The 13433-nt window shown below is 38.9% G+C and overlaps 1 non-coding gene across 1 annotated transcript; it reads left to right on the top strand.

Annotated features, from left to right (window-relative positions):
- Window positions 1–135: 135 nt before the first annotated feature.
- Window positions 136–207, top strand: TRNAP-AGG (transfer RNA proline (anticodon AGG)). Its single transcript has one exon. It is a non-coding gene; the product is annotated as a tRNA-Pro (tRNA).
- The last annotated feature ends 13226 nt before the right edge of the window (window positions 208–13433 follow it).

Raw genomic sequence — 13433 nt, 5'->3', positions numbered from 1 at the left:
TTTTTCTAAAAGCACTTCTAGTTATTTTAAAAACACATTCAAACTAGCCTTAAGTTAAATAATTTCATTCATAAAAACGAAGTTAAGAAATTAACTGTAGTGAAATTAAATAAACTGAAGTTACGAAGCATAAGTGGGCATTTGGTCTAGTGGTATGATTCTCGCTTAGGGTGCGAGAGGTCCCGAGTTCAATTCTCGGAATGCCCCCTTTCTTTCCATTTTTTTTTCTTTTAATATCTTCCTGCTGTTGGGTTTTTCACCATGCTGCCAGGCTTTCTAGTCCTTCTAGACAAACAACAACCCAATTCATCTTCTCTCTTTTTCCTAGGTTTTGGCCATTTTCTTCTGTTTTGACTGGTCTTCCAAACGTCCGGGGTGTTGTCAAATTATAGTTCTAGAGTATTTTAAAATTTTAAGGCAGTCAATCAGAAATTTAAACGATATTTTAAAAGTAAGTTTCTGAATCTATGTGTAATCAATTACGATCTTAAAAGTAAGCTTTCAGTTTGTTCACTTAGCCCCCGGGCTTTCTAGTCCTTCTAGACAAACAACATTCCAATTCATCTTCTCTCTTTTTAGTCGGATTTAACCATTTTCTTCTCTTTTGACTTCTTTTCTGGACTTTCGGGGTGGTGTTAAATTAGAATTTTGATGGATTTCGGACTACTGGGGTGTTGTCAAACTAGAATTTTGAAAAAAAATAAAATTTTAAGATAGTCAATTAGAATTTTAAGTTTATAAATTTATGTGTAGCCAATTACGATTTCGAAAAATGTTATTCTTGTATTTATATCTCCCCTCTAATGGATTCACTCTCTAATGTATCCACATGTGTTTGTGGCTCTATCTCTATTAAAGAGATGATATAAAATTATGGTACAAATACGTGGTATGTTTAACATTACTCTTGGGATTTTAAAGATTTGTTAGTGGTGTTATTTTTACCATCTATTTGTACTATCTTTTTAATAAATGATAGTACAAACAAATGATAAGAATAATATTTTTGTATATTTTAAGCATCTGTATGCAAATCCAGGTAGGTTTCAATGTTTCGTTAAATTGTGGATTTTAGTAGATTATAGGATAAAAAATACATATGTTTGGGTTAGAAACAACGAGATCAAATCTTCTGCATCTAAAATGAATATGACTTTTCTGTAGTTCTAATTATTGTTTGACATATATTAAGTTCATACAAACAAAATTCAGAAAAATTAAGTTTATAAATACATCTCCGACAATTATTGAATCCACGTATAAGCCACACTCATTGCAGAAGATTTGATCTTACGAAGAACCCACCATTCCCCAAAGATTTCATTGGATTCTCCTCCTCTCTCCACCCAAACCTTACCGGCGTCTTTTCACCTAACCCACACCCTGGCACCCACCGCTCACCCCTCCTATCAGAACCACCACCACCACCACCGGCACCTCCTCTTTCCGGTCTCCCTTGAAATACTTATATAATATCTTACTGTGTTGGGTCTAATTAGCATACGACCATATTGCATTCGCCAATATCTTACTGTGCCGGTGATTTGCTGATGAAACGCGAGGCTGGTGGCTGCTTGGCCTTTAATCATTAGTTTTTTAATGTCTAAAAGGAAACATTTAAGAAATTTGATGAATGACAACAAAATATCTGAAAATCCATAAAAATCTACAAAAATATCCACCACAATCCTCAAAAAGTCCATTTGGATTATACTAATCCGATCAAATCTGCCACTCGAAAGTATCTTTTAAAATCCTCTTAAATTCTAATTTAATACATCTTTTAATCCCCTTTTCCCCTTATTTTTCAATAAAATCTCAAGTCACCAAGTTGTTGTTCATCCAGAAGCTCCAAAACCAACACCACCAACGCTACGTCTCCACTCCCACCCCATATATATACACGCACAGATGCTCTCCCCTAATCACCAAACGCAACCAACAACACAAACAAATCAATCGCACCACTACCCAGATCACAAAGATGGAAACTTTCTCAGATTTTCAGCAGCAAGAAGTTGATGAAGATGCCCTTTCCCTCTGCGATCTCCCGCTGTACGACGACAATGGCGAATCGGAAGAGAACCCAATAACCTCCGCTTCTTATTCTTCCGCCCCGGACGACCTTTTTGAATTTCGGGTCGACCCGATCCGGAGATACATCCCCATGGACGTCTTTTTTTGCGGAAAACCCATTTCCCCTCGGACCCAAGAGCCCCTATTCGAAAACCCATTGTTCTCCCGGTCCGAATCCTTGAAGTTTTCATCTCCCTCCCACCCTTACTCGCACCGGTCACCGGGATCGGAGTTGGTGCCAGCTTTTGGGACCTGCCGGTCGCACCAGCAGTCGAGCAATTCGCGGAAGCACAAGGTGTTCATAGGATTGGTGAAGTACCAGCCGGAGATGGACATGAATGAGATTAGGAAGCGGCAGAGTCGGCGCGCTCCGGCGCCGATGTTTCCGGTGATAAGCAGCGTAGAGCAACCGAGTGTAGCCTGTGGGAAGAGTGGGTCCGGGAAAGGGCACTGGGGGCTGATGAGGCCGCTGAGGTGTCGGTTCCACTTGTTAGGCGCATTGGCTAAGGTGACTCATGGTTGTGTGCCACGTGTCTGAATGGGTCGTCTTTGGTGGGGGTGGGGAACTTGGACTTAAGACGTGGATTAGTGGGTTCCATGTCGTGGACTACGAAGGATAATTTAAAAATAAAATTAATGAAAAGGATATAAGGATAAAATAAAAAGTAAAGTGAATAATACTATGATTGACTTTTTAGTGTAAAAATATGGTTTTTCGTTAAAGTGAACAGTACAGAGAGCTTTTCATTAAAGTTTCCTAATTTAAATGAATGAGGAGATCCTCTTTGTAAAGATTCTGTAAACCCTTAAATTTTGTATGTTCATTGTACATCGGACAGTCAAAAATCATTTTAAATATTTTTATTTAAAAATAAATATGAATAATATTTGACAAAAACTAAACGTACAATGTATGATGAATGGACAGGATTTGAGGATCTCTAGGATCCTCATAAAGAGGATCTGGAGAGAATGCTCATTAAATTTAAATGCCATCATTTATATTCTTAAATAAAATTTAGATTAATATCTCTACAAGATTTAAAATTGAGTTTAGTCCTTATTGTTCTTTTGTCAAACAAAATGTCAAATTATAAAAGTCAAAATACAATTGATGGTTGATGTGGCAATCTGAAGTCGTAAGTCAAATTTTGTACTTCTCCAACAGAATTGTCAAATATTATTTTATTATTTAAATAGAGTTTCAAATGGTTGTAATTATTAAAAAATGTTAAAACAAAATTTTTATTAGTTGAAATGTTAGTGGAATAAGGAATCCACTATTAAAATAAATTTGACATTGAAGTCAAATTTGACTTTAAATCCAATCAGCAAATAACATTTTGGTTGGAAAGACTTTTGATATCAAATATGCATAATGGCATTCCACCTAGGATTTTAACATCTCCTTTAGAAATGCTCTTAGATGTTAGATTAGTCACTGATCGACGGAGTTCGAGCATTCGTCGTTATGCAAAAGCTCAATATCTTTCTATCACTGTGGAAAATGATCACTTGCGTTTAGTCATTTGATTTTATTTAAATGCCAGTATTTATATTCTTTGTCATTTTAATTTTACTTTTTGATAATTTTATGATTTTTCTTGGAACCGGATCCTCATCCTGACCGTGTCATCTGGGCCATTGAAATTTGATCTAACGGTTACAAACAGGGAGCCCTCTAAAAGTTATAATTATTATAACCGTTGGATCAAATTTCAATGGCCCAGATGATCCGGTCAGGAGGATCCCCACCCTATGCTTAGGAGGGGATCTAGTTCCATTTTTCCTTTTCTAAGTCTACACTAATCCATTATAATATATTTCGGTACAGATATTTAGGTACACTAGCTCATTATAAATATATTTTGTCACAATACAAATATTTAGGTACACAAATTCATTATAATATAGTTCGGTACAAAAAAGTCAATTTGATATATTTCGGTACGATCATTTCAATACTTATGCATTTACATACTTTCCTTAAACCATGAGAGATAGGGAGTCTCAGTTTTTCGAATTTCTATAGAAGCTACCATAGATATTACTTCCGCTCCATAACCTTCTCAAAATTCATCAAAGACATTTCAGAGCTATCTTGGCAATCAAAATATCCTTTTTGGTTACGTCTTTGGTGCTCAAGTTTCGCCTTGTCGCATAAAATATTCTTCTTTCTTACGCACCCATAAGAGCAGCTCCAGCGGGAGCTCCCGCTCGAGGGACAGGCTCCGGAACAGGGCTTGATTGCCCGAGGGAGCCCGAGCACCCCCGAGCGCCAGGCCCTTCGATTCTCGCCGGCCCGAGACCCTGAGGTGGGTCTGACGTGAGACGCTTATTTTAATGTTTTTTTTTCTGTCAGGCCTCGAACTCCTCCAACATCGCGCCGATCTCATCCACTATCCCCATCCTCTCCAGCTCCAGCGGTGGTCACGGTGGATGAGGAGAAGGAGCTGACGGAGGAATCAGAGCATGCGATTCCGGCGTCTGCGATGCGAGAGACAGAGACTGCGCAGCGGAGGACGTGGCGGTGGAAGAGAAGAAGGGGAGGGAGAGGAGGGCAATGGCCATAATTTTGATGCAAGTCAGAGTCTTTAGAATGTCTGTGGCGGTGGCCACGACGGCTGTCATGATTGGATTTGATTTGATTTTCTCGGCTTCAATGGTGGATCACCCAAATTGTGATCTGATGATGCATGCAAGAGAATGAGAGAGATTAGAGAGAGAGGGGGAGGTTTCAGAAATGAGGGGGGTTGCGTCGTAAGAGAGAGAGAGAGAGAGAGAGAGGGAGAGAGAGAGAGAGAGAGAGAGAGAGAGAGAGAGAAATGAGAGACAGAGGACTAGGAAACATGAAGAGTATTCTGGAAAAAAAATGAAGAATGGTTGTCGGTTGAGTTTGGAAAAATGAAATGGAAAAGGAATAGGAAAAAAGAAAAAGGAAAACAATTAAAAATTATTTTGTATTATTTTATAAATAAATAAAATACTAATATTTTATTACAAATTGCCAAGGCTATTCATTGCAGGGGTGGAGATGCAAAAAACAATTGCCAGGGGAATGCACTATTCATTAAAAGCAGTTATTGTTCACTAGGTGGATTAAATAGTGAATAGCTTGGGGGGAGGGCTCCTACACTGGAGTTGCTCTAATCGTAGCCCAAATCCTAATTTTAGCTCCGCCTTCATCTCCGCCGCAAAGTCTTTATCTTTATGTATTGGTTCCGTGTTTTCGAACTTTTTCAAAGGCTAATCTTGTCTTGCCTTCAATTGTTTATGTCCCTCGTGCAGAGAGGGAGTTTTGCCGGATATTCAAAAACTTAAGTTAGAACTTTTCCCGTCAGGCGACAAGTGAAATTCAATTTGATTATTACATGTGTTACATAAAGTTATATTATGAAGAAAAAGTTATAAACCATTTAATATTTTTACTAGATGATAACTCACGTTAACTGTTACGTGACAAAGAATTCTCACACTAAAACTAAGAAACAAAAATCGCATTCATTTAGTGGATTTAGTGGCGGAGCCAAAATTTTATAATAATGGGATCATAATTTTGGCAACAAAAAAAAACTTCATTAGATCATTTTGTAGAGCTTATGGTGTTTATCTGCCGAATTATGTCGCCTACTGCTGATTTTTGCCGAGGACTATCAATGAGGCTTTTTATCAAACATTTGTTGTGCACCATAAGATCGCACACAAGAAATAGGAGAAAAAAAAAAGACAAAAGAAAGAAAGAAGAAACCTACAAATAACTATAAGAAGTTGCATAAAAGAAGCAGCATTATGTAATTCGGTGTTTTTTACTCATTATTTTAGTTTGCCGCAATTGTATGTAGAAGTCACATACAAATATACAGATAAATGTATATTAGGATTATGAAATTATTAGAATCGTGAGCAGCCAATGACCCCATGTTATGATTCCATTTATTCCTTCAAATTCCCGCACCAAACAAACCAATTTGTAATCCGACGTTAATTCATTTAATTATTGGTAAAAAAAGCCAATGTTTACTCTCTTCTAGTAGCTCATCCCAAATCAAAGTATCCACCTCTTCCAGAAAGCCTTGGCACCAAAGCAAACTCCCCTCCCTCTAGAAACTCATTAATAAAATAATATTTTTTTAATCGAAATTAAGAAAATAATAATTAATTAAGCTAATCACCTTGCTTAAAGAACCTTTCTTTCTCCCTCTCTCTCACCAAATTTCAAACATCATCGGCCATATATAAAACCGCTCCCCCGTACCTTCCTTCTCACACCAATCCCAGTTCTCAAAAAATGGACGACAACAAAACCAGTGCAGTCCAGCAGGACCCGTACGACGTAGACGACGCCCTCTCGTTCTGCGAGTTTTCCATGTACAACGACGAGTACGACAGCTACTCTCCCTCCCCGCGAAAACACCCAGATACCCCCGACAGCCTCTTCGAGTTCTTCATCGACCCGGAGTTCGAACTCGACTCCTCCGCCGTCGTCTTCTGCGGCAAAACCATCGACGACGTCGATTTTCCCCAATACCCGAAGTTGGTGCAGAGGGACCCGCGAAACGGCCTCTTCCTCTTCAAGACCAACTCCTTCAAACGATCGCAGAGCGTCCGGTACCCGCTCGATCTCGAGAAATCGTCAGTCTTGAGGCAGGATTCGCCGACGGCCAGCAGCTGCCGGTACCAGAGCAGCAAGTCGCGGAACCACAGGACGTCCCTGATCGGGTTGCTGGTCAAGCCCCAGCCAAAAATGGAGCTCAGCGACATCAAGAGGCGGCAGAGCCGGCGTGCACCGGGGCCGATGTTCCCGGTCGCCGAGGGAGACCACTCGAGCGAGCTGGTTGCTGCTGCCGCCGCCAACGGTGGTAAGCCCGACAAGAGCCCGCTTCGGCCTGTCAGGTCTAGGTCCCACCTCGTGAGCGCGCTGGTTAAGGCGTCGTTTGGTTGTATCCCGTCGCCAAAACCCGTGCGTAGCTAGAATGCCAATATCCCATTTCCCGCGTGTGGACTTAGTCCTCCGTCGTACCTTAATGTGGATTTTTTGTATTTATTTTTGTTTTTTCAAATAATATTTTTACTTTGTGATGTATAAATTTTTCATTTAAAAATATGGTAATAATTTGATTTTTTTTTTCTTTGAAGCTAAATATGGTAATAATTTGATTGGTTATTTATATAGACAAAGCTTACAGCTCAGAAGTCAAAAGTAGTTGTTAGCTACTCATCAGAAGTCCTCTGTCAAATTCAAACATCCAAAATACATACATATATTAAAATGATGAAATATATGTGAGCAAAAATGCATTCATTTTTATTTTTTCCTGAAAGTTAAACATATTTCTCGCTTTTTCAATATTGCTAATATTAAACCATGAAAAAAAAGTGAGTATTAGTTCAAACTTCAAACAAAAGGAAAATATACGTTCGTAAGTCCAAAGTTCAAATGTTTTAAAGATTTTACACCATTAGGTTCAAAGTCAAAATGTTTCGCCAATTCAACATCATTTAAGATATTAACTATTTTCTCAAGTTGCATGTAACAAGTGCAATAATTGGATTCACTCTCCTGATAGCACGAAGATGAATTTGATTCTATTTGTCTTCTTTATTCCTAAAGAAATCCCATCAGAACTACTTCTGAAGACCACTAAGCCCTCTCGAATGCATTCTACCATAGAAGCATTCAACGTATAACAGGGACAAATCTTTCGCTCACTGAGAAGTGAAACCTTGCGATTATATCATCCTGAAGACGAATGTGACATGAAGAAATGGCATTTGGAAGTGTTGATGGCTTAACATTTAGGATTTGACATAAGAAAGATTGCACTATCTTTTTTTCGCACTTAGCCGCACATCATGCAATTGGTAATGATTCTACTACAGTGCCATAAATTCCCAAACTCATCTTAAGTAATCGTTGTTGTTCATTGGATTCCAGAGGTACTACTTCATTAGGGTTGGGGAATTGCTACGATTCTTCCTGAATAGCTTGGATTCTCTTGTTGAGAGTCACTTTGAAAGTATTACCTAAACTCTTACGATTCAATATGTAAAACCCTATAAAACAAAAGCTACTATCATTTCTTCATTATAGATTGAGATATTCTTCGAACTTTGTTGATGCACAAAACCGGAGGGGTCTTGGAACAACGTAAGTCCGACCGTGAATTTGCAAGAAATGTAAATAACACAAGATGTATCGTGGTTCACCCTAATGTTTGAGCTACGTCCACACTGATATTGTATTTCTCTATTTGTGAGAGGATGAGAGGGTGAGAGAGCTCTTCCCCATGGCCTAAGAATTGGCCTCCCCTAATGAAGAGAGTGAGGGAGTCCCTTTTATAGAATAAGGGCTCGCTCCTCAATACATAAGTGATGGGCTAGAGTTGATGCTCGCGGCGATACGGTTACTCAGCAGGCGGCGATACTCTCTAATGATGGTAAGGGAGTTCTTTTTATAAAATGAGGGCTCGCTCCTCAATACATAAGTGATGGGCTAGAGTTGATGTTCGCGGCGAGGCGGTTGCTCGGCAGGCGGTGATGCTCTCTAATGATGGTGAGGCGGCGAGTCCCTTTTATAAAATAAGGGCTCGCTCCTCAGTACATGAATAATGGGTACTCTCTAATGAAAGTGAGGGAGTCCTTTTTATAGAATAAGGGTTCGCTCCTCAGTACATAAATAATGGGCTAATTCCCCTAAGTATTTTTCATGAGGCCCAATATATGGTACATAGTGTAGTCCCCCAAGTCTTCAGTCAATAGAGTCTGTTGGCTGGAGACTTCAAATTGAATCCATGTATAGGCCGAAGTGGCGGTTGTTTAGAGGCGGTATTTGTATACCCTGCACTGAAGCATTGTAGGTGAAGCTTTGCAAGTAAAGCTTTAAAGCTGGAGCTTTTGTAAATGAAGCTTTTGAAGCTGGAGCTCTCGAAACTGGAGCTCTGTAAATGAAGCTTTCGAAGCTGATTGACATGAGTGATGCTCATGAATGTTTATGTTGATTGACATAAGTGATGCTCATGGATGTTGACATGAGTGATGCTCATGAATGTTGACATGAGTGATGCTCATGAATGTTGACATGAATGATGTTTATGAATATTGACATGAATGATGTTCATGAATGTTTATGTATGATTGACATGAGTGATGATCATGAATGTTTATGTATGATTGACATGAATGATGCTCATGTATAATTTTGGAGTACTGGACGTACTTTTGATCACCTGATTGGTGATAATAGCGGCAAGCTGCCGAATAATTTTGGAGTACTGGGCGTACTTTTGATCTCCTGGTTGGTGATAATAGCAGCAGGCTGCCGAATAATTTTGGAGTACTGGGCGTACTTTTGATCTCCTAGTTGGTGATAATAGCAGCAGGCTGCCGAATAATTTTGGAGTATTGGGCGTACAGAGGGTCGGATTTATTTTTTAATGATGTTGTGAAATCCCGTTTCCAGATTTCACTGTTATAATCTACGTATTTGTATTATTGAGATTTTATATTATTTTTCGAGAATTTATATTAAGTTATTTGGATTTAGATTTTAATTAAATTAGTTACGAAGTTAGAAGTTTGGAAAGTAATTATCTAAAACTCGTTGACCTTTTGAGATCACAATTTATATTTTTGGATAGATTTCGAAACCACGAATGCATAGGCGAAAGCCGTTTGCGAGTCCGAATTATAACGGTATAGTTACGGACGTTTGAAGTTAACTCCCACTTTGTGAGTAAGAAGCCAATTAGATATTGGGTTAAGGGACCAATTAGTTAAAAAGATGGAGAGGATTTTAATTTTTCTGGTGGTGGGGTTTGGGGACGCACTCTCTGACCTCTTCTCGACTCTCCCACTCATTTAGAGCAATTCCACCCCTAAGGACTTTGAGCCAGCACCCATCGCATTTATCCACTCAAATGAACAGTAACATACTCCAATGAACAGTAATAGGCCAAGGCATCTCCACCCCTAAAAAAATGCGCTGGCACCTAGTGAAAAAATGCGCTGGCACAAATGATCTCCATCCCTACAAAATGCGCTGGCACCCAGCCCATTTAAAATATTTTTAAATTTTGTCTAAAAGAATAAAAAAATAAAATAGTTTTAATTTCGGATAGGATTTTTAACCAATCTCGTCACGCCACATGTCATTATCTGAACGTACTATTTTGTGAATAGATTTCCGCTAAGATTTTCAACCAATCCCGACACGCCACGTGTCACTTCCATTTTACAATAATTTAGCCAAGATTTCGATAAGATTTTCAACCAATCACGTCATGCCACGTGTCATTATCTGAACGTACTATTTTGTGGATAGATTTCCGATAATATTTTTGACCAATCCCGACACGCCACATGTCACTTCCGGTTTACAATAATTTAGCCAAGATTTTGATAAGATTTTCAACCAATCACGTAGTGCCATGTGGCATTGTCCAGAACCTCATCCTTTCTTTTTTTGTCCATATAAACCCTACATCCCTACATCTATCCTCACACCAAGCTCAATCCTTCTTTTTAGCTCAGAATCTTTGTTCATCGTTTTCAAATCTTGAGTTCTTATTACAATGTCTTCTTCAAGAAGGGTGTATAAACAATTGCAAGAGCAACAACAAAGGTTGTTGGCACAACAGGCAGAATTGGCCAATCTCGAGGAAGGTGGAGGTGGAGGTGGAGATGAGGCTTTCTTCATGGAGGAGGATGAGGATGATCACCATAAAAGGCAGAAGGCCTCACATTCCCGCCGTGTCATGGAAGCCGTGGGTCAGATAGCCAAACCAAGACGTGTTGCAAACCTCGATAGAAAAAGGGAAAAACGAGGTAAAAATCTATTGGAAGATTATTTTATTCCCAATAGCATATTCCCTAATCATATTTTTAGACGGCGTTTTAGAATGCAACGAAATTTGTTCAACAAAATCATGAGTGATATTTGCAACCATGATTCATACTTTGTGCAAAAAGAGGATGCTTTTCATGTTCTAGGTCTTATTCCCGAGCAAAAAATAACGGCATCTTTGCGAATGCTTGCATATGGAGCATTTGCAGATCAAGTGGATGAGATCGCGATGATGGGAAAAACAACTGTTTTGGAGTCCCTGATGCGGTTTTGCTCTGCAATTGAAGCCCTCTACACCAATGAGTACCTCCGGACACCCACGCCAAGGGACATGCAAAGGCTTCTGAGGAAGGGTGAGATGCGAGGCTTCCCTAGCATGATTGGAAGCATGGACTGCATGCACTGGACTTGGAAAAACTGTCCACGTGCGTGGCAAGGAGCATATGACAACAGAAAATGAGCCAAAAGCATCATTTTGGAAGCGGTGGCTTCATTTGATACATGGATTTGGCATGCTTTTTTTGGTGTTCCAGGAGCTCAGAATGACCTAAATGTCCTTGCCCAATCCCCAGTGTTCGACGAACTGCTGCAAGGAAACTCGCCGAGATGCACATATTGGGTTAATGGTACCCAATACGAGGGATCATACTACCTTGCAGATGGCATTTACCCAAGGTGGTCAACATTTGTCAAAACAGTGCCACATCCACAGACTGAAAAGGAAAAACACTTTGCAAAATGTCAAGAAAGGTGTAGGAAGGATGTCGAGCGTTGTTTTGGTATCCTGCAAGCTCGTTGGGCGATTATCAGGGCTGCAGCTAGAATGTTTGATGTCGAGGCTCTTCGATCCATCATGATGACGTGTATTATTCTCCACAACATGATTGTTGAAGATGAGTATGATTATGATGCCGTCGATGAATATGAGCCGGATCCGATGAACAACTCAAGAACACGTATCTATTGTGCTCATGATGGGACTGAATATCCAGTGCAACATGAGCCGTTGGAACGCGATGGACGTTACAATGAATTGATCATTCAGCGGTACACTAATGTGCAAGAGCCATACTGGCACGTAACCCGCCAGAATGACTTGATTGAGCACCAGTGGGGATTGCATGAAGGCGAAGATAATTAGAATGAGGCTTGTGGTTGAAGAATAAATTGTATTTTTTTTAAGTTTATGTAATTCTATGTAGTGTGTTTTGTTTTTAAGTTTATTTGGTGAGTTTATGTAATTCTATTTATTTGGTGAGTTTATGTAATTCTATGTAGTGTGTTTTGTTTTTAAATTTATTTGGTGAGTTTATGTAATCTTATTTCATGTGTTTAAATAAAGTACAAAAGAAATAAAGTTTTAAAAATAAATAAAGAATTACATTAAAATTGCATAATAAATTAAATAAAAATAAATAAAGTTTTAAAAATAAATAAGAAATAACATAAAAATTACATAAGAAATTAAATAAAGTTCAAACCTAAAAAAAGAAAAAAACATAAGAAATTACATAAGAAATTAAATAAAGTTCAAAAGAAAAAAGAAATAAAAAACATAAAAAATACATAAAAATTATACAAAGTCTCTCGAGTTAGGATATGTGGTGCTAGGATCTTGGTTGTCACAAAAGTAGCTAGAACCCCCTTGACTTGTTTCCGCATCTCTTGCACGCCTCCTTCGCATGACATCTCTTTTTTTCGATGTCCAAAAGTATTTAGAATTCGGAGACAGTCCTACTAGAGACTTGCTTATAGTGTCACGATCTGCTTGAGCCATCATTTCTTCTCGAAGCAATTCATTTTCTCGATGAAGTGCTTCTCTAACCAGCTCGTTCTCTCGATTAACTACTTCTCTTTGTCTCTCAGCCGCCGCATCACGGGCCTCAGTAGCTGCTAATATTGCTGCCATAGCAGCAACTTTTTCCTCATCTCTAATCTTTTCTCGTGCCATGTTCAGTTCACCTTGGCGAGCAAGTTCCTCCATATATTTAGTGTAGTCATTCTTGGAAGAACTACCTTTTTTCTTTGACGCCTTTTTACCTACGGGCCTGAGGGACTGACGAGTCGGTTGGGTCTCGGGCACTTGTTCAGGCGTCCCTTCCGTGTCTTGAAATGTGTCGGCTTCTTGTTCGGCCATGTCTGGTTCTGGAGAACTATGTAGACCCATACCGTGCATGACAACTTCTGGACCAGTTGCCACAATTTTGTATTTAGGGCAATCTTTGACAATTTGCCAACATTCCCATCTAGTGAATGATTTGTTCCCATTCTTTGAATTGTAGAATGCTTGAGCTTGTAGTGTCTATAAAAATGTGGGATAACATAGTGTTAAAAAATGCGGGTGTAACACAAATAAATAAATTCAAAATATTGAATAAAAATTACAATTTTGATGAGTGGTATGTGATATTAATGATTATGATGGTTGGCATTATTGTTTGATGTGATTACGGAATGATGTTGGTTTTGCTTATTGTAATTATGATATGCTTTGTGATATATGGTTGAGGCATAG

The sequence above is a fragment of the Malus sylvestris genome, chromosome 1 (genome assembly GCF_916048215.2).
Source record: "Malus sylvestris chromosome 1, drMalSylv7.2, whole genome shotgun sequence".
Taxonomy (NCBI): domain Eukaryota; kingdom Viridiplantae; phylum Streptophyta; class Magnoliopsida; order Rosales; family Rosaceae; genus Malus; species Malus sylvestris.
The sequence above is the reverse complement of the archived record's forward strand: the minus strand, read 5'-3'. Positions and strand labels throughout refer to the sequence as shown.